Source organism: Callithrix jacchus, chromosome 11 (genome assembly GCF_049354715.1).
Source record: "Callithrix jacchus isolate 240 chromosome 11, calJac240_pri, whole genome shotgun sequence".
NCBI classification, from domain to species: Eukaryota; Metazoa; Chordata; class Mammalia; order Primates; family Cebidae; genus Callithrix; species Callithrix jacchus.
This window is the reverse complement of record NC_133512.1, coordinates 61,045,122-61,070,030: the sequence shown is the minus strand read 5'-3', so window position 1 is coordinate 61,070,030 and position 24,909 is coordinate 61,045,122. Positions and strand designations below refer to the sequence as shown.

General features: G+C 34.1%; 2 pseudogenes; both read left to right on the top strand.

Moving 5' to 3' along the window:
* The first annotated feature begins 5,227 nt into the window (after positions 1-5,227).
* On the top strand, positions 5,228-6,415 carry LOC100895124 (elongation factor 1-alpha 1 pseudogene; annotated as a pseudogene).
* Positions 6,416-17,017: 10,602 nt separating this feature from the next.
* On the top strand, positions 17,018-17,393 carry LOC144578222 (nuclear cap-binding protein subunit 2 pseudogene; annotated as a pseudogene).
* Positions 17,394-24,909: the final 7,516 nt, after the last annotated feature.

The window sequence follows — 24,909 nt, the reverse complement described above, 5'->3', positions numbered from 1 at the left end:
ATACCATTGAACCAGTGGATTTCATCACCCATTCTATTCATCTTTCCTTAGATCTGACATATGTAGTTTGGAAAATTATTTCTAGAGAACAATCTCATTCATCAACATTTGTTAGAGCTATTTGAGAACATTAATAAAGATTTCCTCAATTAACTACTAAATCAGCAATTAAGACAGAGATCTGCAAATAAAAGGAGTATTGATTTTAATTCAGTCACATCTAATAATGATGGGCATTAGTCACACACAGTCTTTAACTGTAAACTAAGACTCTCCCTACCAATCAAATATAACAAAAAGATGAAAATGTAGATGGTTTTCAAGTGATCAAACTGCCAAGACAGTAATGAGATTGTATGGAATAGCATAACGTTTTGAAAACAGTATACATGCTTTAAAACACAATTTTAAAATAACTTGAAGTATATGTCAGCTAAGTTAAAACTGATCAGGCATGTAATACATGAGCACATTTATTTGCAGGACCACATGAAATTACAGTAATGGAAAGGCAGCATGATATATAAATATTATAGCTATACCCTACACTTGCATAGAGCTGCATATATGCCAGACCACTTTTTAGTCAATATTATAATGTAAGAATGCTAAAAGTAGAGTACAATAACCTAGTGAATTACTTTAAATTTAATAAAACAAAATATAGAATTTTTTAAATCTGGATATGTTTATTTTAGTTTAACAGGCTATGTAAAGTCTCATGAGAATTGAAAAAGCCTACAACCCACCATCTTTACCTTTTTTACCAGATGGCAACATTTTCTTTCGCATTTTTTAATGTTGGCCGAAGCTCCAGTATTAGCCATGTGATAAGTGAGTTTTGGCAGTCTAGAAAAGATAGTACTAGTTCTATACGGCAATGTAACAATTTTTCTTAAATTTTTTCCTTGCGCATGACTAACTACATGTAGAACTTCTTTAAATTATAAATTTCAAGCTTCATGCTAATTTATATGACTGACAGCAGCCTTTACTCAAAGTGTAGCTTCTGTTTTTATCTTTATCAAATGCTGCTCTGTCTAGTTGGCTTTTTCATGATTGCAACTCTGAAGGAGTATTTTTTTTTTTTCTGGCTTGAAAGTATGCCTACAAATCTGAAGAAGTATTTTGTGTGTGTGTCAAAGCAAAAATTGCACTGTACAAAGTTAAATAAGTAAAGAAAACTTTATTCAAGACCATTACAATTGGAGAGCAAGACTATAATACAATCTGAACTCAACTTTGCTGAAACAAGGGGTGAGAGTTTTAAGCACTGGAATAAGAGGGAAAACATAGACCATTTGTATTGGCTAATTGGCTTTACCCTAAGGAAATGTAAACTTTCTTTTATCTTTGTGACAGGAGGTAGTTTTACAACTGGGAGCAAGCCACCCACCTGGAGGTAAAACTTTATCTTCCTTGATGATTAGGTATCAATGGGAGGGCTCCTGGATCCATGAGAAAGACAATCCTGAGTTGTGGAGCTGGTAAGAGGCTTTTAGAAGGATTTAAATCTCAAAGGGGCAGATAAAGGATTTACAATTAAAAGTTTTCTGAAGTAAATGCTCTAAGAAAAGGGAGGTCAAGGGGCCTAGCTAGAGTCAAGAATGAGCCTGTCTAAAGCTTAATCATTTGGGAGGAACTTCGAGCCCATCTTAATCACAAGAATTAACAGAGATTCCATTGTGAAAACTGATGAGAACCCTATAATAATGGCAAATGGTTGGGATGCTGTTCAGAAGTGTTTAATCTTACCAGAGTTTATTATGATTATGATGATGTACTCATTAGGTGCATTTAAAAAAATCACCATGAACCCTATTTATAAAGTGAAAGTGTATTGTGTAGATGTACATGTGAGTCAGACCTCTCATTGATTCCCACCCCTCCCACAGAAATGTGTGAGAAAAACACGAACAATTTTTTCATTGCATGTGTTTTCATAATTTTTATTTTGTTAATCTGACAAAAAATTGTACCATATATGTATTTCCAATCCTTGTTGGGCATCATTGTGTGGTGGGCTGTTACGATGTACAGTGGACCTCTATAACACTCTATTTCAGGCTTTCAGTAATTCTGTAAATTATCACTGGAGTATGATAAAATTAACCTAGAATTTGAGGTGGAAAAAATAAGTCAGAAATTGCGGGTAGATTTAGATCTTTGTCAAAAAGACTTTTCTAACATTTAGAATGTTCCAAAGGTAGAATTGATTGGCTGGGGAGGTAGAGATCTCTCTGTTAATTGGAGTATTAGAATTGAAACTTTATATAAGATATAATCACAAGAATCAATGAATTGAATGAAAAACAGAATAATTGATATCTAAGTCCCTCTTTTTAACTTCACAGTATTTAGATTTCCATCTGTCCAGCTAAAGTTATTACCACTTTCTTATTCAATAATTATTCCTTGAATGATAGTTATAATTAATTTGAATTCATGTGTTTTTGTTTCTTTGAGAGAGAATCTATGAGAGAATATTAAATGAAGTATTATGCCTTAACTTTATTTGTTCTAAACACAGGAAAATAAAAACAAAAGTCTTCTAGCTCTCTAATGGTCCAAATTAACATGCAGTTGAAAAAATGTTATAATTAGTAAGTAATGTAAAGCAATAGAAACTTTGATGGCCTTCAGCTTCCTGAAGAAAATTTTCATAACTGAAATTATCACTGGTTTGTATATACAAAGTTTCTCCCAATAATTTGACAGTGGTTAGTATTTTAAAAGTCTATCTATCTAATGTTGTATTTTTAATATGTTCTTTTTCTGGGATAATTTGGCTGAATAAAAATTATAGTGAAATATTCAGAAAAAGTTAAAAAATTCAGTCAGTTGTCTGGTACATTGTCTTTCTAATGAAAAGAACTGTGGAGTTTCCAAATATTCATGTGAGCACAAATTTCATTTTCCCATACAATTTTACTGCATGCACAATCCTTCCAAAGACTGTAAAGGAATGGGTCTGCTCTTTTCTTTTTTTTTCAAGAGAAGAAGTTTCATTTCCTTTACTAGCCATTTTTGGCAGATAATAATCATTTGGCATATTTTTATGATGCTTTGTATCACTTACTCTAGACACAGCCATTTACCCTTGAGAAGTTTTATAAAGAGAACATTTGACAACTACTTAAAAATGATTGAATAATATTCTCAACATTTATCCATTATCCATTTTATATTTTTGCTTAACAAAGAAATGCATTGAAGATAGACTTAAAGTTCAAAAGGAACTCCAGGAGAAACAATTACTTTGACACAAAAACTAATTTTCACTTCTTGAATTAATTGATTTGGGAATCAGCAAACTGGAACTATAATTTTAAGTCCTAAGACATAATGCACATGCATTACACAGAAAATCTTGCCCTGAAGCTTATAGTTAATGAAATAAACTATTGAAAGAATGTAGCTTTGGAAAATGTTTTAAATGTAGTGTTGTTCTCCAATTCTTCTTTCAGTAAACTTTTTAATCTGTCAGGTTGAGAAGATTGTGATAGATTTTGAAAGTGTCACTCTGATAGAATAAAGCCACCTCAGAAAAGAAGAGATTGTCAGGGGTAAACAAGTACCAAAGCACTAGCTGATTAGACATGCAGAGTGTTTGTATCATATATGAAGTTGTAAAGAATTCCCACGTAACCTAACTAAATATATTTCATGATTTGTATTACTGCACAAATGTTTGTTCCTGCTACTTGTTTTTATTAGATACTGTGAGTTCATGATCCATAGGCTGCATTTAATGTTTTGTTCAGTCTGCATATTTTTGTTTTTCTTTGTTCTTTTTCTCAATTTTAAAATGTGGGAAAATTATATTTATTTAGCTATCTAGATGTCTGGTATTTCTTGAAAATTTAAAACTCTGACTATGTTGGGCCTCCTGCCTCACATGGTATCCATCTTTCCCCAATTAGTGAACAAATTTTTATTAAAAACTAATTCTATGCCAGGCACTGATGTAGGAATTGGAAATATAAAAGGTCCTGCTCTCATGAAGCTCCTATATTGAAAGAGAGGGAATGCACTTTTCCAGTTCATTACAAATAGCATCTCTCTTTATTTATGTATTTTCTTGGCTTAAATTTTTAATTCCTAGTCTATATAATTGGAATGAAAGATGACATAAAGTGAATGCTAAAGTAATTTTTAAGCTAATGTTTTTAGTTTGCCTTGAGGATTTTTTAAGATTAAAATCTGATACCTTAAATTGTATGTCTAAAATTATAATTTAAAAACTGGCAAAGAGTATAAGTACTTAACATGTCTAACTAAAATGTCAGTTAACTATAGTCAGCTCTAATGTTTTTCTCATTTTCTGTTTATCAAACATTATAGAGCATTAATTATGCACCATAAAATATTTTAGGTACGAAATTGCTTACATGATAAGACATGACTCCTCTTAGTGTGAAATAAACAAATTTAACACAATGTGATAGACTCTCATAGAGTTTACAAAGTGCAATTCATAATATTTAAAAAAGAAAGCCAAATTTTCCCTAGGAATTCAAGGAAGGTCTCACAGAAGGGACATTTGATTGTTTCTGAAAGAAGATGACAAAAATGAAAAGTAGTCATTTTTGAGGAATACAAGACCCAAGAAACAGAATGTACAAATCATGAAAGCATAAGGTCTCATAATGTAGAAAACTGATAGTCCTAAGATTTACTTAGTCTGTGGTTCTGACTTACTTCCCAACAAATCTTCCTCCGGATTTGTTAATATTGTGTTACTAAACGGGCGAGCTGTCAGTCTCCTCTGCCAATATCAGCTTAGCTTAAGAATACTTGTCAAAAAGAAAGGTTTTTGGTTTCATCTGAGACCTACTGAAACAGAGCACATTTGCATTTTTTGAAAGAATCCTCTTTGATATTTATAACAATAGGCTAGTATAATATATTTTCCCTTAGAATTAACAAGGAAACAAAAAGTGTTCTATAAAAATAGTAGAACTTTTTTTCCCCCAATGGGTTTGCTGCCAGAAAACAAGAGTTCTGAAAACTACCTCAAGAGCCAAACTGGGAATGAACACACTCATATCAACATTGTCATCACTGGAAACGTAGATTGGGCAAGTCTACCACTGCTGGCCATATGATCTACAAATATTGTGGCATCAACAAAAGAACCCTTGAAAAATTTGAGAAGGGAGCTGCTGAGTTGGGAAAGGGCTCGTCCAAGTATGCCTGGCTCTTGGATAAACTGAAAGCTGAACATGAATGTGGTATCAGCATGGGTATCTCCCTGCAAAAATGTGAGACTGGCAAATACCACATGACTATCATTGATTCCTCAGGACACAGAGACTTGTCAAAACCATGATTATAGGGACATCTCATGCTGACTGTGCTGTCCTGATTGTTGCTGCTGGTGTTGGTGAATTTGAAGCTCGTATCTCCAAGAATGGGCAGACCCATGAGCACGCCCTTCTGGCTTGCACACTGAGTGGGAAACAACTAATTGTTGGTGTTAACAAAATGGATCTCACTGAGCCACCCTACAGCCAGAAGAAATACGAGGAAATTGTTAAGGAAGTCAGCACTTGCATTAAGAAAATTAACTACAACCCCACACAGTAGCATTTGTGCTAATTTCTGGTTGGAATGGTGACAACATGCTGGAGTCAAGTACTAACATGCCTCAGTTCAAGGGATGGAAAGTCACTCGTAAAGATGGCAATGCCAGTGAAACCACACTGCTTGAGGCTCTGGACTGCATCCTACCACCAGCTTGTCCAACCGATAAGCCCTTGTCCTTGCCTCTCCAGGATGTCTACAAAATTAGTGATATTGGTACTGTGCCTATTGGCAGAGTGGAGACTGGCATTTTCAAATCTAGTATGGTGATCTCCTTTGCTCTGGTTAATGTTACAACTGAAGTAAAGTCTGTTGAAATGTGCCATGAAGCTTTGAGTGACTCTCTTCCTGGGAACGATGTGGCCTTCAGTGTCAAGAATGTGCCTGTCAAAAATGTTCATCGTGGCAATGTTGCTGGTGACAACAAAAATGATCCACCATTGGAAGCAGCTGACTTCACTGCTCAGGTGAACCATCCTGAACCATCCAGGCCAAATCAATGCTGGCTATTTTCCTGTACTGGACTGCCCCACAGCTCACATTGCATACAAGTTTGTTGAGCTGAAGGAAAAGATTGATTGCCATTCTGGTAAGAAGCTGAAAGTTGGCCCTGAATTCTTGAAGTCTGGCGATATTGCCATCAGTTGATATGGTTCCTGGAAAGCCCATGTATGTTGGGAGCTTCTCAGATTCTCTTCCTTTGAGTTGCCTTGCTATTCATGATATGAGACAGAGAGTTACCATGGGTGTCATCAAAGCAGTGGACAAGAAGGCTGCTGGAGCCGGCAAGGTCACCAAGTCTGCCTAGAAAGTCCAGAAGGCTAAATGAATATTATACCTAACACTTGCCACCCCAGTCTTAATCAGTGTTGGAGGAATGGTCTCAGAACTGCTTGGGCATTTAAGGCCATTTAAATTTAATAGTAAAAGACTGGTTAATTGGTTAATGATAACAATGCCTCATAAAATCTTCCAAAGGAAAGAAGAATGTTTTGTGGACCACTTTTGCTTTTCTTGGGGGGACATGTGGCAGTTTTGAATTGTTAGTTTTTAAAATCTGTACTTTTTTTTTTTTTGAGACAGGGTCTCACTTTGTTGCCCAGGCTGGAGTGCAGTGAGGCATGATCTCAGCTCAATGCAAACTCTACCTCCTGGGTTCAAGCGAATCTCCCCCCTCAGCCTCCCTAGTAACTGTGACTGCAGACACCTGCCACTGTGTCTGCCTAATTTTTTTGTATTTTTCATATAGATGGGGTTTCACCATGTTGGCCTGGCTGACCTCATATGATCCACCAGCTCAGCCTCCTAAAGTGCTGGGATTATAGGCATGAGCCACAGTGTCCAGCCTAAAATTAGTACTTTATAATGGAAACTACTTGACCAAAAATCTGTCACAGAATTTTGAGACCTGTTACAACAAAGTTAAGTGAAAAAAAAAAAAAAGTAGAAACCTAGACTTATAAGTAATTGCTTATTGTAAACTATACATAATTGATTCATGATTTATCAAAAAGTGTGTGGCCAGTTTTTAAGTCAACAGTTTGGAACTCAGAATTTCATACAGAAATTACTTTGTACATAGTGATGAATTCATAATCCATCAGAGGAATATGCATATCCTTCAATCAAGTACCAAAAGAATCTGACCTCCATTTGCCACATTCCTTTAAAGGCAGAGATTTAGAGTTTTGACTTGGTCTTGCAAAATGACCCTGCAGCAGGTCTTAACTTGCCATTCTGTTCTGCATTCCACTTAAAACACAAGGCAAATGGTATAGTAACATGTCTGAAGATACATTGGAAAGAAATGAGAGAAGTGTAATCAAAAGGGATAAAAAATGGCACAAAGGAAAATGTTTTTGGAGGAGTTAGATGAACTAAATAGCTAAGGATACATCATGTTATAGTGGCCTCTATCTCATCTACTGCTTTGGGGTTTTGGTGGTTCAGAACTGTTGGGACAGGAGAGATGGTGCGCTAAAGCTGTGCTGTCCAATTTGGTAGCCACCTGATACATGTGGCTATTTAAATTTAAATTAATTAAAATTAAATGCAACTAAAATTCATTTCCTCAGTTGCACTAGTCACATTTCAACTACTCAGTGGCTACATTTGTTTTTGTGACTACTGTACTGAACAGCAGAGATACAGAACATTTTCATCACTGTAAAAGATGTATTAGGTAAAGAGGCACATAATAAGTACTTTAGGCTTAGTGGGCCATGATCTGTGTCTCATATTCCCCGTTTTTCATAACCTTTAAAAAGTGTTAAAAGCATTATTAACTCATGAATTGTATAATAAAAATGTAGAGACTGGACACAGTTGGTTAACCCCTGCTCTGGAACATCTCATTCCTTTCCTCTAATGAATAGCGTGTTAGGAGGTCAGAGGTACGTTCATGATTACAAAGGTTTTCTTGATCCTAAAATAGGTACTTATGCCTTACATTGAAATTTAAGCAAGAATAGAGGCATGATCCTTTCTACCTCTGCTAAGAACTATGATTGGGCTTTTAGATTTCCTCTACCGAGCCACAGTGGAAAGGGTCATATTTTAATCTCAGTGCTCATGGATGGTGGGTACCTGAGAAAATGTATTATAGTGTGATTGTTTTGGAAGCATCAGTCTTTTTGTCCATAGCATTTTCACACGAATAACTTACTAAAAATACATATTGATGAAAGATTCACATGGTCTTTTACAGTATCATTATAATTAATCTGAAGACATTCTCTAATGTAATGAAGTAGAATATTTTATAGGGTATTTATGCTCATTTCAAAAAGATATTTTATCTGTACAGTGATAGTTGAAATTTACATATATATTTTGCATCAAAAATGTGATCATTTGCTACTTTTCTTCTTACTAAAATTGAAAATATTTTATATTTCTCCTTTAGCTATCATCACCAGTAATAGTAATTTTAAAGCTTCTAATCTTAACTTTGCTTAAAAAGAGGTAAGGAAAATTTATAACTATTGTCTAAAATATTTATCCATTTGATTCAACAAGATTTGTTAAATATGAACTATTCACCAAACATTATGCTAATAAGTAGTACAGTATTATATATTTATATATTAGTTTGGAGCATAAAATAATACAGTTGTGATTTGACTTATCTTGATAACATATTATATGTTTGTGAAGTGTTTAAGCATATCAGGTTTTTGTCATTCACTGCATAGTTTATTCCTCACAAAAATCTCATGGGGAACATGCTATTATTACACCCATTTTAGAAATGAGGCACATTTGCTTACTTCTGTCAGGATTATCTTTTCTACTACTATATGATCCAGGAAAATTCAATAATATATGTGAAAACATCAAGTAGTACTTAGTTCATGATAAAAACTCAAGTATTAAAACCCAAAACAGCATACGAATAGAATATAGTAGTTAGGACTATGGGCTCTGGAATCCGACTGTGGTTTCAAATGCACTCTAATGCCAAAACCAGACAATGACATTAAAAGATAGGAAACTACAAACCAATATCCCCTATGAATATAAATGTAACTATCATCAGCAAAATATTAGCAGATACAATATTAGCAAATAAAATAAAATGCAAAAGTCCTCAGCAAAATATCAGCAAATAAAATAAAAATAATTATACCAAGTGGGAATTATCCTAGATATGCAAGACTGATTTGACATTTGAAAATTAATTAATATAATCCATCACATTAACAAGTTAAAGAAGAAAAATCACATAATCATATCAATAGATGTAGAAAAAGTATCTTGGAAAAAATCGAACACATTTATGGTAGAAACTCTTTACAAACTAGAAATATTGGTGGACTTCAACTTGATAAAGAACATTTACAAAAGACTATGTCTAACGTCACACTTAATGGTGACAAACTAGAAACTTTCTCTCTAAGATCAGGAGTAAAGTAAGAATATCTCCTCTCACTACTCATATTCCGCACTGTACTGGAAGTCCCAGCTAATGCACTAAAACAGCAAAAAGAAAGCAAAGAATAAAGGAAGTAAAAAGTGCACAAATTGGGAAGGAAAAAATAATCATGTTTCATAGATATTATTGTTTATATAGAAAATCCCAAAGAATCAACAAAACAAGCCCTGGAACTTATAAGTGATTAGAGAAAATTGACAGGATACAAGGTGATATGGTTTAGCTGAGTCCTCGCCAAATTTCAGCTTGAATTCTCTCTCTCAGAATTCCCACATGCTGTGGGAGGGACCCAGTGGGAGGTAACTGAATCATGGAGGCTGGTCTTTCCTATGCTATTCTTGCTTATAAGTGGTTTCTGCTTTTGCTTTTCTCTCATTTTCTTTTGCTACCACCATGTAAGAAGTGCCTTTCATCTCCTACCATGAATCTGAGGCCTCCTCAGCCATATGGAACTGTAAGTCCAATTAAATCTTTTTGTTAATATACAAAAGTCAGTTGCTTTCCTATATATCAGCAGTGAACAACTACATTTGAAATAAAAAAACACAAAGTCATTTATATGAAACTTAGAAAAACACAAAACATTTTTCCAAAAGTGAAATACCTAGGTATAAGTTCTCAAAACATACAAGAAGTGTATGAGAAAAATTATAAAACTCTGTTAAAAAAATCAGACAATTTAAATAAATGGAAATATTCCATGTTAATGTCAAGAAAGAGTTGATATTGTTAAGATGTCAGTTCTGCCTACCGTAATCTATAAATTCAATGCAATCCCAATCAAAATCTTGGAAAATTATTTTGTGTATATAGACAAACTGATTTGAAAATTGAAACAGAAATGCAAAAAACAAAGAATAACCAAAATGATATGAAAGGGAAATAGTTGGAGGATTGATGCTGCCTGATTTCAAGACTACTATAATGGTATAGTAAGTAATAGAGGCAGTGTGATATTGGTGCAATAGATGAATAGAGAGTTGAGAAAAGTATGAGAACTCTATGAGAATGGAGAACCCTATTCTGTATGACAAAATAGAGAAACTAGAAATAGACACATTGAATACAAATGAGGTCAACTGATCTTTAACAAAAGAGCAAACACAATTTGATGCAAAAATCAGTCTTTTCCAAAACTGGTACAGTCTATTCACATGCAAAAAATGAATATAGACTCAAACTTTGTGTTTTTGACAAAAATTAACTAAAAACAGATCATAGATCTAAATGTAAAACAAACTATGAGGCCTCTAGAAGATAATATGGAAGACAATCTAGGTGATTTTGTGTTTAGTATGACTTTTTAGACACAAACCAAAAGCATAAATCAAAAAATACAAAAATGATAAGCTGGGCTTCATTAAAATTAAAGGGTTCTGATCTGCAAAATACACCATTAAGAAAATTAAATAAAGGATGCAAACTTGGAGAAAAACCTTTGCAAAACAGATATCTGATAAGGGACTCATATCCAAAATAGACAAAGAATGCTTGAAACTCAACAATAAGAAAACAAACTGCCCAATTAAAAAACGGGCATACTGTGAGAACAGACAACTCAGCAAAGAAGATATACAGATGGCAAACAGGGTGACATGATGTTCCATGTCATACTTGATCAGTGAATTGCAAATGAAAACGATTAAGATATCACTACACACCAACTAGAATCACTAAAATCCAGTACACTGACAACACCAAATGCTGATGAGCACGTGGGGCCACAGGAACTCTCATTGTTCGTGAGAATTTGATATGGCATAGCCACTTCGAAAGACAATCTGGAAGATTTGTTTTTTCAAAACGAAGCTAAGAATAGTCTCACCACAAGATCTAGCTATTGTGTTTGTTGCAGGTTAATTTATATCTCACCAGAAAGGTACTATTCTAAGTACCTGAGAATATGACCTTGTTTAGAAATAAAATCTTTACTGAGGATACTAACCTAAAATGAGGTCATTTGGATTAGCCCTAATACCACGTGACTAATGTCCTTATAAAGATGGAAAATTTGTTCAGAGACACAGACATGAGCAAGGGAAAGACAATGTGATGACACAGGAGAATTCCATGTGAAGTGAAGGCAGAGATTAGCATCTACAAGCCAAGGAATAGTAAGAATTGCTGACAATTCTCTAGACACTATGAGATAAGCATGAAACAGATTCTCCATTATGGCCATAAGAGAAAACCCATCCTGCTGATATCTTGATTTCAGACTCCTACCCTCCACAACTGTGAGACAATAAATTTCCATTGCTTTAAGCCTCTCAGTTTGTAATACTTTGTTATGGCAGCCATAGAAAACTAATACAGGGCTCCTGGATATATATCCTGGCAGCTTTATTCATAATTGTCACAACCTGAAAGCAAGCAAGATGCCTTTGAATTGGTGATAGAGCAATGCAATGCAATGGAATATTATTCAATGATTTTTAAAATTTATTATTATTTTTTATTATTATACTTTAAGTTCTGGGGTACATGTGTAGAATGTGCAGTTTTGTTACATAGGTAACCATGTGCCATGGTGGTTTGGTACATCCATCACCCCATCATCTACATGAGGTATTTCTCCTAATGCTATGCCTCCCCTAGACCCCTGCCCCTGACAGGCCCTGGTGTGTGATAGTCCTCTCCCTGTTTCCATGTGTTCTCATTGTTCAGCTCCCACTTATGAGTGAGAACATGTGATGTTTGGTTTTCTGTTCTTGTGTCAGTTTGCTGAGAATGATGGTTTCCAGCTTCATCTATGTCCCTGCAAGGACATGAACTCATTCTTTTATATGGCGGCATAGTATTCCATGGTGTATATGTGCTACATTTTCTTTATCCAGTGTATTACTGATGGGCATGTGGGTTGGTTCCAAGTCTTTGCTATTGGGAACAGTGCTGCAATAACTATACATGTGCATGTGTCTTTATAATAGAACAATTTATAATCCTTTGGGTATATACCCAGTAATGGGATTGCTGGGTCAAATGGTATTTCTATTTTTAGATCTTTGAGGAATCGCCACACTGTGTTCCACAATGGTTGAACTAATTTATACTCCCAGCAACAGTGTAAAAGCATGCCTATTTCTCTACATCCTCCCCAACATCTGCTGTCTCCTGACTTTTTGATGATCACTATTCTAACTGGCATGCAATGGTATCTCATTGCAATTTTGATTTGCATTTCTCTAATGACCAGTGATGATAAGCTTTTTTCATGTTTGTTGGCTGCATAAATGTCTCTTTTTGAGAAGTGTCTGTTCATATCCTTTGCTCACTTTTTGATGGAGTTGTTTGTTTTTTTCTTGTAAATTTGTTTCAGTTCTTTGTAGATTCTGGATATTAGCCCTTTGTCAGATGAGTAGATTGCAAAAATTTTCTCCCCTTCTGGAGGTTGCCTCTTCACTCTGATGATAGTTTCTCTTGCTGTACAGAAGCTCTTTAGTTTAATTAGATCCTGTTTGTCTATTTTGGCTTTGGTTGCTACTACTTTTGGTGTTTTGGTCATGAAGTCTTTGTCCATGATTGCCTAGGTTTTCTTCTAGGGTTTTTATGGTTTTAGGTCTCACATTTAAGTCTTTAATACATCTTGAGTTAATTTTTGTGTAAGGTATAAGGAAGACATCTGGTTTCAGCTTTCTGCATACTGCTAGCCTGTTTTCTCAATACCATTTATTAAATGATTTTAAAAAATGAGATATCCAGCCATGAAAAGACATGGAAGTACCTTAAATACATATTACTTAGTAAGAGAAACCAGTCTGAAAAGACTAAATATTGTATGATTCCAACGATATTCAGAAAAAAGTAAAACTATAGAGACAGTAAAACAATCAGTGGTTTCTAGGGATTTGGCAGGAGTGACGAACATGTGAAGCACAGGTAATTTTGAAGACAGTGAAACTATTCTGTGTAATACTTTAATAGCAGATACATGATATTATGCATGTGTCCCGGGTAACTGTACAACTCAAAAAGTAAACCTTAATGTAAGCTATGTGTTTTAGTTAATAGTCATGTATCATCAACTCTAACAAATGTACCATACTATTATACGATTTTAATAATAGGTGAAGCTATGTACAGGGGGAGAAAGGAGAAGCAACAAGAGAGTGTATGTCATTTTCTGTACTTTCTGTCAATTGTCTGTAAACCTTAAACTGTTCTAAAAACTAAAGTCTTTTAGTTTAAAATTTTTATTTTGTTTGTAATTGATGCATAATTGTACATATTTACAGGTGATGTACATATTTATGGGTGATGTTTTGATCATGTATGCATGGTGTAACAATCAAATCAGGGGAATTTAAAAAGACCTGAAGTCTACTAGTTAAAGTAAAATGTATCCAATATTTACTATCTGTGTGATCTTGAATGATTTGTTTCCAGTGACATGGTTTTCTCCTCTGTAAAAAGGGACTAATAACAGAACAACAGCCTTACAGAGTTGTGAGAATGAAATACAATGATATAGGTAAAACACAGCACAATGCCTCATACTTATAAGTACTCAGTGTTGTTAAATAAAGCAAAAGAAAAATTTTATAGGTCAGATACTAACATCTATTTTTAAAGTGGAAGTTTTTAAAATAGCTACACACTGGCCAATTAATCATTTAATATATATTATAAAGTCTAATTTCATTACAGTTCATACTGGGCTTGTGACTTGTACATAGTGTTGAAACAATGATCCAAAATTAGAGAATTTACTCTTGGTAATATGTATTTTCTCAAACAAGGTTTAAATGATCTTATACAGCTCCTAACGTTATGCAACAGATGTGAACAGTGTGTGAAATTTACCAAGTGGAGTTATTATGATAGACAACTATGAACACAATTTAAATGCCTTATCTTTAGTGCTCTATTAAAGCAACCCTGTTTGGACAAACAGGATTTTAGAACCCTATTAGGGTACATGTTAAGATCTTTAGGGACATTTAAGAATGGCTCATATATTCTTATTTTATTAGACATCTTGTCTTTACTCACAGGTGAGGTTGAAAATCATTATATTGTCTAACTCAATTTTCAAAGCTGGCAACATAAAGCTCGTAGGATGATAGCAGTATTTGTAAATTCAAGATTAATTTTCAGTGACAGAGATTTATGAAACATTGTTTCAAATTTGTGCTTCCTGTGGTAAAGCAAATTGAGTCTATTTTATAGACAAAAGCAAATTGAGGAAACCCATAGATGACTTTGGCCACAGAAAGGTATAAATTATCTCTACCTAAATTTTGTGAGTACTATATGTTGAGCTATTTAGATAAAACATGTTTTTGACATTTATTGCAAAATGATACCTTTTTCTAGACTCCTGCATTCAGTGAAGTTGAATATAAAATGAATCATTAAGGGAATTACTAATCCTTCTCTTGACAGAATTGTGTTATCTGAGGATGTGAAAATCTGAATGTGCTTTTCTATGTAAATTATTGTGAAAAGATATCAAAAACTATTATGATGAATTTAAGGTATGCCCAAACATTACATGACCCACATGCATAATTTCTAGGCAAATTTACTGCCATTATTTAGGATTTTTATGTCTATTCATTCCCATGGGTGTAATCCCATGTAGAGTCAAGGTAAGTAAATCATTCTGATGGTGGTACTTGCTTATAGAAATAGAGCAGGTCTTATAGAGCATGAGGCTTTCTGGTGGACACCCTGCCACCAGCCCTGGCATTGCTGTTATTATCTCCCTGTAGAAAAACAAAAAGGTTATCCATTGTGAACAAAGCTCTGCAGTAGGGAGAAAAACGTATATATATTTGGACTCCATGGAACATAACATTTAATGAGCAAAAGAGGCTAATGTTTATATGTGTATAAACATTAAAACACAGATAATCAGCCATAGGACTAAATAGCAGGAGGTATGAAAGATGAAGTATGGGTAAAATACACCTTAAAAAAAACATTTTAACTGGATCCAGAAAATTATTTGATAGTATTAGCAATACAATTAGTGTGACACTCAAGTATACATATATATGTGTGTGTATCTGTGTGTGTGTGTGTGTGTGTGTGTGTATACCAATTGCCATTATTCAATTTCAATTTAATAATTTAAATATGTATTATATTGGTTACTGCTAACTGGGGAGGGGATAATGGACCTTTGATATCAGTTTTTTTCATTTTCCAAGAATGTTTCTCTAGATAAACCTAACTTAAAACTCTATGATCTATATTTACGTTATTTACACTGAACTATAGTGGCCCTGAAATGCATAGTAGATAGCCTTCCCTCCTAGCTAACGTAAGTGACATGCCATGTCTCTGTGTCAAGATACCACCAGCAGAGATGTCAGGAAAAAAGATGTAATGAACTCAATGACTATTTTTCTACTCTGATGAACTTTGTCCTTTCATGGCTCATCTTAGATCACTTATATTATTTTTATTACTTGTGTATGTGCATTTATTTCCTCCATTTTTTCCTTATTTTTTATGCTCTTTCTTAACTTGCTTTGAACTTTTTTCTAACTTGTGTTATATTAGTAATAATTTCCTAATCTGTGTTTTAATTTCCTGCACTGGTTTGATGAAATGGACTGTATTTTTTATTAGTTACCTTTACTTTAATCCCCAGTTTAAAAAATACATGAAGTGATGAATGAATTAGGAAGCAAAATTTGATAATCTGTTGCCTACATACACACGTTTCCTATAAAGACTATGTAGACTGAAAATAAAGGCATGAGAAAAGGTACTCCATGCAAACAAAACCCAAGAAAGAGTAGCAATAGTAGTTATATTTTTATCACAGAAAACATATTTCAAGAAATACACTATAAGAAGAGACAGAGAAGGTCACTATATAATGATAAAAGGGCCAACTCAGCAGTGATATAATAATTGTAAATACATATACACTTAACACTTGAGCACCTAGATATATAAAGCAAATATTAGTAGAGCCAAAGAGAGAGATAGATTCCAATTAAAAAAAATAGCTGGTGACTTCAACATCCCACTTTCAGCATTTGACAGATCTTCCAGGCAGAAAATCAAAAAAAGAAGCATCAGACTTAATCTGCACTATAGACCAAATGGACTAAGTAGATATTTATAGAGTATTTCAACCAATGGCTGCAGAATACTTATTCTTTTCCTCAGTACATGGGTCATTATCAAGGATAGACCATAAGTTAGGTCACAAAACTAATCTTAAAAAATTCAAAAAAGTTGAAATAATATCAAGAATCTTCTCTGACCATGATGGAATAAAAGTAGAAACCAATAACAAGAGGAATTTTGGAAACTATACAAACAAATGGAAATTAAACAATATGCTACCGAATGACCAATGGTTTATTAAAGAAGAAATTTAGAAGGAAATTAAAAAATTTCAGTGCTAGGAGTCTCCATATCTCATCTGCTTCTCTGCACTATGTCCAGTGGCCTACTGAAGGCGCTGTGCAGCGACACCTACCTGGAGCTGAGCCAGTACCAGGACTAGCATTTCCAGAGTGACAATGAAAATCAAGAAAAATTACTGAAGAAAAGCTGTATGTTATAGGTTGGAAATCTTTCTTTTTACACAACTGAAGAACAAATCTATGAACTTTCAGCAAAAGTGGTAACATAAAGAAAATCATTATGGGTCTAGATAAAATGAAGAAAACAGCATGTGAGTTCTGTTTCGTGGAGTATTACTCACGAGCAGATGCAAAAAAATGCTGTGCAATACATAAATGGAACTCGTCTGGATGACTGAATCATTCACACAGATTGGGACGCAGGCTTTAAGGAGGGCAGGCAGTATGGCCGTGGGCGATCTTGGGGCCAGGTACAGGATGTGTATAGGCAGGACTATGATGATGGGAGAGGAAGCTATGGAAAACTGGCACAGGACCAGTGAGTGGAGAGAGCTCCATTAGTGAAAAAACTCCTTTGGCCTGCTGAATTTGTTGAGGAACATCACCTAAAGTCTGCAAATGAGCCCATTTTTGCCAAGCTTTGATCAGTGCCTAAGCTGGAAGCCTCTTCATGATTTTCCTCTGAAAGTTATTAAAGGACAGAATCCAAAAGAATGCCTTTAATTCTTGTCTGAGAATCTTGGCCATGTGTCAGATTATCAGAATAGTTTTGTTACCGGGTCAGAAATTATGTTCTTTGACAATGGATTGGATCTATAATGTTGATTAGTCTTTAGCCAAAACCACTACACTTCTTTTAGGAAGACTAGAAAAATCAAAAAATTAGTTTTTACCATATTGAGTCTTAAGTAGGTTCATGATCTACATTGAGGCCTGGAGTTATTTTTTAAATTTTAAGTTTGCACGAGATAAAGCCTAAATGGAGATGGGGCCAGGCATGTCTCACACCTGGAATCCCAATACTTTGGGAGGCTGAAGAGGAAGGATAGCTTGAGGCCAGGAGTTTGAGACCAGACTGGGCAACAGAGCAAGACCACCTTCTCTACAAAGCAAAACATAAAACAAAACAAATGGAGTTGTGCCATGTTGTATTGCTTTGCACTGAATTAGTAACAGGTGTTTGACAACGGAATTTGTTTTCTATGAATGTTAATCTCTAAAGGAAAGCTTAGAGGTCAAGGACCTTCCTAAATAGTTGGTGCAAAAGCAGTCTACACAGGACAGCCCTGCTTTCATGCTATACACATCAGGAAATGAGGCCAGAACTTGAGTATTTACTAACACATTTTTCAAAAGACGTCAATGTTATACCTAAAGCTAAAAAGGGAAAGAGTTTGTCATAGAGAGAACCTCTAAATAATTTCAGGAGTATGGGAGACACTGTCAATAGTAAATGGGATAACATATCAAGAGACAGTGAACGCTGCCTTGACATGAGGACCATCAAATTTATACTTTCCATTTTCAGTGATGTCAGGAATGGAGTAGGTTTAAAAAAGGAGCTTGAAGATTAAATGTTTAACATAAATAATCACAGACATTTCCTGCAGGAGATGCCTCTTTTAGCCATTTCTCGTGGTGAAGTCTGTTTTATGTTTTTCCTCAAATTATACTTACTGAGGCTCAAGCCTTCACAGTGAGCTAATGGTCTCTACAGAGAAGGGGAGTCTAAGAATTTTGTTTTTTATTTGTAAGGCAAGAGGTGATTTCTCTCTAATATATGTGAGTTATTGCTCATTTAAAACTGTTAGTCTAGTATAATTTTCCCTGATATGAAAAACATGTGAATTTTTTTCATGTAGCAACAAAGTACCTTTTAACTTCCAATGGTCTGTGAAAGTAGGGGCTGCAGTACCTTAGTATGAATGTCTCTCATGTTAAAGTGAGCATAAAATTTGAATTTTTAAAACAGCTGTATCTAGTTGTAAGTGCTTAGGAAGAAACTATGCAAACATTTAATGAGGAGACACTGTTCATTTTAAAAATTCCTTTACATTGTAGTTTAAACTAGTGTATTTTATATTCTTTTATAGTAAAACATAACTCAGATTTCTACAGTAGACACTGCTTTTATTTGAATTGTTTTCTGTAACACGTTTCAATAAAGTTGGACGAACTAAAGAAAAAAGAAATTAAAAAATTTCTTCAAGCAAGTGATAATGAAAACATAACATAGCAAAGCCTATGGGATAAAGCAAAAGCAGTACTAAGTGGGAAGTTTACAGCTGTAAGTGCCTACATCAAAAAAACAAGACCAACTTTAGATAAACAACATAGTGACACATCTTAAAGAACTAAAAAGCAAGTGGAAGCCAAGCCCAAAATTAGGAGGAGAAGAGAAATAATAATGATCAAAGCATAAATAAATTTGAAGTGAAGAAAATAGTACAAAATATCAATGAAAAAAGGTATTTTTCTAGAAAGAGTAGCAAAATTAACAAAACCATAGGCAGACTAACTTAGGAAAAAAAGGGGGAAAGACCCAAGTACGTAAAATCAGAGATAAAAAAATGAGACATTACAACCAATAGCACAGAAATTTAAAGGATCATTAGTGGCTACTATATGCCAATAAATAGAAAAATCTAGAAAAAAGAGGATAATTTCCTTGACACATACAATCTACCAAGATTAAATCACAAATCTAAAACCTGAACAGACCAATAATAGCAAGTAATGAGATTAAAACTATAATATATAAAGTCTCCCGGAGCAAGAAAAGCCCTCCATCTGATGGCTTCACTGCTGAGTTCCATGAAACTTTTAAACATGAACTAGTATCAATCCTACAAAAGTCTTAAAATAAAGGAACAGGGAATATTTTTTATTTTTCATTTATTTTTATTTTTTTACCCAGGCTGGAGTGCAATGGCGTGATCTTGGCTTACTGCAACCTCCGCCTCCTGGGTTCAGGTAATTCTCCTGCCTCAGCCTCCCGAGTAGCTGGGATTACAGGCACGTGCCACCATGCCCAGCTAATTTTTTGTATTTTCAGTAGAGCTGGGGTTTCACCATGTTGACCAGGATGGTCTCGATCTCCTGACCTCGTGATCCACCTGCCTCGACCTCCCAAAGTGCTGGGATTACAGGCGTGAGCCACCGTGCCTGGCTGGGAATACTTCTAAACTAATTCTATAAGGCCAGTACTATCTTGATACTAAAACCAAACAAAGGTACATTTAAAAAATGAATACAGGCCAATACCACTGATGAATATTGATGTAAAAATGTTCAACAAAATATTAGCAAACCAAAGTCAACAACATATTAAAAAGATCAGTGGTTATGCCCAAGTGGAATTTATTATACGGATGCAAAAATGGTTCAACCTATGCAAATCAATCAGTGTGACACATTATATAAACATAATGAAGTACAAAAATCATATAATCATTTCAATTGATGCCAAAAAGCATTTTATAAAATTTAATATCCCTTCATGATAGAGGAAAAACTCTTATAAAACTATCTATAGAAAGAACAGACCTCAACATAATAGAATCCATATACAACAGAGCCACAGCTAGTATTATATTGAATGGGGAAAAACTGAAAGCGTTTTCTGTAAGATCAGGAACATGACATGGATGTCCAATTTAAAACTGCTATTCAACATAGTACTGGAAGTCATAGCTAGAGCTATCAGACAAGATAAAAAAAATAAAGGGCATCCAAATTGGAAGAAAGAAGTCAAATTGTCCTTGTTCGCAGATGATATGGTCTTATATTTGAAAAAACTTAAAAGACTCCACCAAAAAACTATTTGAACTGATAGATAAATTCAGTAAATCAATAAATTTTCTGTAAGGATACAAAATCAACTTACAAAAATCAGCAGCATTTATATCACCAACAGTAAACAATCTGAAAAAGAAATCAAGAAAGTAATTTCATTTACAATAGCTATACATAAAACAAAATTAAAATATCCAGAATTAAACTTAACCAAAGAACTGAAAGATCTCTACAATAAAAACTTTAAAACATGGATGAAAGAAATTGACGATGATGTAAAAAATGAAGATATTTTATGTTTATTGATGGAATCAATATTGTTACAGCATCCATACTGTGTAAATCAATCTATAGATTTAATACAATCCCCATAAAAATATCAATGACATTCTTCCCAGAAATAGAAAAAAAAGTCTTAAAATTTATTTGGAACGACAAAACACCTAGAATACCCAATGCTGTCCCAATCAAAAAGACCAAAACTGGAGAAATTACATTCCTGACTTAAATTATGCTACTTAGCTATAGTAACCAAAACAGCATGGTATTGCCATAAAAACAGACACACAGATCAGTGGAACAGAATGGAGAATGCAGAGGTAAATCCATACATCTTCAGCGAACTCATTTTTGACAAAGGTGCCAAAAACATACTTTGGGGGAAAGGACAGTATTTTCAATAAATGGTGCTGTAAAACCTGGATATCCATATGAAAAAGAATGAATCTGACTCCTACCTCTTGCAATAAACAAAAATCAAATCAAAATTGATTAAAGTCTTAAATCTAACACCTCAAAGTATGAAACTACTACAAGGAAACATTGGGGAAACTCTGCAGGACATTGGTCCGGAAGAATAACCAGAATGTATAAGTAGCTCAAAAAACTCTATAGGAGAAAATCTAATAATCCAGTAAAACCATGAGCAAAATATCTGAATAGACATTTCTCAAATGATGATATACAAATGCCAAACAGGTATAAGAAAAGATGCTCAGCATCATTGATGATCAGAGAAATACAAATAAAAATTACAATAAGATATTATCTCACCATTGTTAAAATGGCTTTCATCCAAATGTCAGACAATAACAAATGCTGGTGAGGATGTAGAGAAAAGGGAACCCTGTACACTGTTGGTGAGAATGTAAATTAGTACAACCATTATGGAGAACACTTTAGAGGCTCCCCCCATAAAACAATAATAGAGCTACTATAGGATCTAGCAATCTCATTCTTAGATGTGTACCAAAAATAATGGAAATCAGTATATCAAAAGTATGCACTTTTATATTTATTGCAGCATTATTCACAATAGCCATGCTTTGTAAGCAACCTAAGTGTTCATCAACAGATGGATAGATCAATAAAATTGTACGTATTCATAATGGAGTATAACTATTCAGTGATTAATAAAGAATGAGATCCAATCATTTCAACAACATGAATGGAACTGGAGATCATTGTGTCAATTGAAATAAGCCAGGCATAGAAAGACAAAATGTGCATATTCTCACTTATTTGTGAGAACCAAAAATTAAAACAATTGAACTCATGGCAATAGACAGTAGAACAATGATTACCAGTAGTGGAGGAGTCAGGGGCAAGTGGAGATGGTTAATGGGTGGTAAGTGGAGATGGTTAATGGGTGGCAAGTGGAGATGGTTAATGGTTACAAACAAATAGTTAGAAAGAACCAGTATTTCTAGCACAACAGGGTGACTATAGTCAAAAATAATTTCATTGTACATTATTAAAAAAGAGTATAATTGAATTGTTTGTGACACAAGGTATAAATTCTTGAGGTGATGAATACCTTATTTACCCTGATGAGATTATTACACATTCCATGCCTATATCAAAATATCTCATGTAATCCATAAATATATATACCTATAATGTACCCACAAAAATTAAAAATGAAATTAAGAAAATATATTTTCTCTTCAAGTCTACATAAGATTTGTCTACAATATTATTATTCATCTCCTCAGAAAGATGAGAATATAGGTATACTTAAGCTTTTCACCAAACCTTGCCATTTTCCTTACCATTTGTTTTAAAATATTAGTTTTATCTTTCCTTAGCATAACATAATCAGATGTTAATTAAATATTCCAACAAATAATATATTCATCTTTTTTTGCATTTCATTCTTGGCTTCTAGGACCTCTTTTCTTCTGACTTAAGTTCTTCTTTTTGTATCTCTTTGAGCAAACCTCTGTAATTCCTGACTCTTCTTAACCTTTGAGCATCTAGAAATGTCTTTGTTTCATCATTTCTCTTTAAAGTGCTTAGTTTAATATGAAACTCTAGGTTGACATCCTTTTCTCTCAGCACTTTGAAAATATCTCATTGTGTTCTCACATTTATTTTAGCTCAGTCATTCTAGTGAGTGCTCCTTTGTAGTTAATCTGGCCCATCTTTTAGGTTATTTTAAAGATATTCTCTTTATCCCTGATACACTGAAATTTTAGCATGGCATATTTCTGTATTTATTATTGTTCATCCTTTTTAACACTCTGTTTTCACTTTCAGTCTGAGGAATCATTACTTTGTTCTGGAAATTTTCAGTCATCAACCTCATAAATCATTTACTTTTATTTTTGTTTTAAGTTTTTTAGAGACAAGGTTTGCTCTGTGGCCCAGGGTGAGTGCAGTGGTACAATCATAGCTCATGATATGTAGCCTTGAACACTTGGGCTCCAGCAATCCTCCCACTCAGCCTCCCAGGTAGCTAGAACTACAGGCGCATGTCACTGCACCCAACTAATTTAATTTTTTTTTTTTCTTAGAGAGGAGGTCTTACTATCTACCCAGGCTTGTCTCAAACCCTGGCAATTAAGTGATCTTCCTCCCCTGGTCTCTCAAAGTGCTGGAATTACAGGCACAAGCCATCATGTCCAGCCCCCTTAAAAGGTTTTTAAAATTTGTATCTATTAGGGTCCACTCTTTGTGCTGTGAAGTTCTATGATTTTGACAAATGCATAATGTCATGCACCTACTATTACAGTACCACACAAAAGAGTTTCATCACCCTAAAAAATTCCTCGTACTGTGCCTATTTAGCTCTCCCGCTCCCTCCAAACTCTTACAACCATTGATCTGTTGACTATTGCTATTGTTTTGCCTTTTTTCAGGATATCATGAAAATATAATGATGTAGTATCTAGCCTTTTCAGACTGACTTCTTTCACTAGAAGTATATATTTAAGATTCAGCCTTGTTATTCACATGGCTTGATAGATTATTTTTTAGTTATTAAATAATATTTCATCATATAGATGTACTATACTTTGTTTATCCATTCAACTAATAAATAACATTTTGACTGCTTGTTATTTTTGGCAACTCTGAATGAAACCTGCTATTAACCTGGAGTGCAGATTTTTGTGGAAATGTTTTCAGGTCAGTTGGGTAAATAATGAGGAACATGATTGCTGGATTGTATGGTAAATATGTTTGGTTTTGTAAGAAACTGCTAAATGGTCTTAGAATGTGATCATATCATTTGCATTTCCACCAACAATGGATGAGAGTTCTTATATGTCTGCCAGCAATTACTATTGTCGATTTTTAGACTGTAGCTATTCCAATACTTGTGTAGTGATAGCTAATAACAAATAAGTTTGAATAGCATCCCATATGCATATTTGCCATTTGTAGATTTTCTTTGATGAGGTGCCTATTCAGAATTCTTGCCTATTTTTTTATTGTCTTTTTCTTGTTGAGTTTTAAGTATTTATATAGTTTGTATAAAAGTCTTTATCAGATACATTTTGTAAATATTTTTAAGATGTGTGTCTAAGTTTATTTTCTTTTTCCTGTTTTACATGTGAATGTATAACTTCTATTTTATTTTGTTGCCATATTGCACAAAATAGGATTAGTCTTCCTCCAGCAATTCCTCAAAATTATCATTATATGGCTCTAGGGAGTTTGGTTCCAGGTAAGCAGACCTGTCCTGTGTGTCTTTTGGCACACATGTCTCTTCATATTTTGAGGCTTTGGTTTGCATAGTCATGTCTAATTCTATGATGGATCCAAAAACAGTCAATGATTTTCAGTTTGTCTACCTTTTTCTTGTTATTAAGGATGGGAGTGATGACTTCTAATTTCTTTACATGTCATAGCTGAAACTGGAAGTCTCTTCGTCATTTTAAAAAATATTTAATCTGAAAAACTTCTAAAGGAATTTAAATACATTTGAATTCTCACACAATTTTATAACATTGTATGTATCAGTGAAAGACAAGGAAGAAC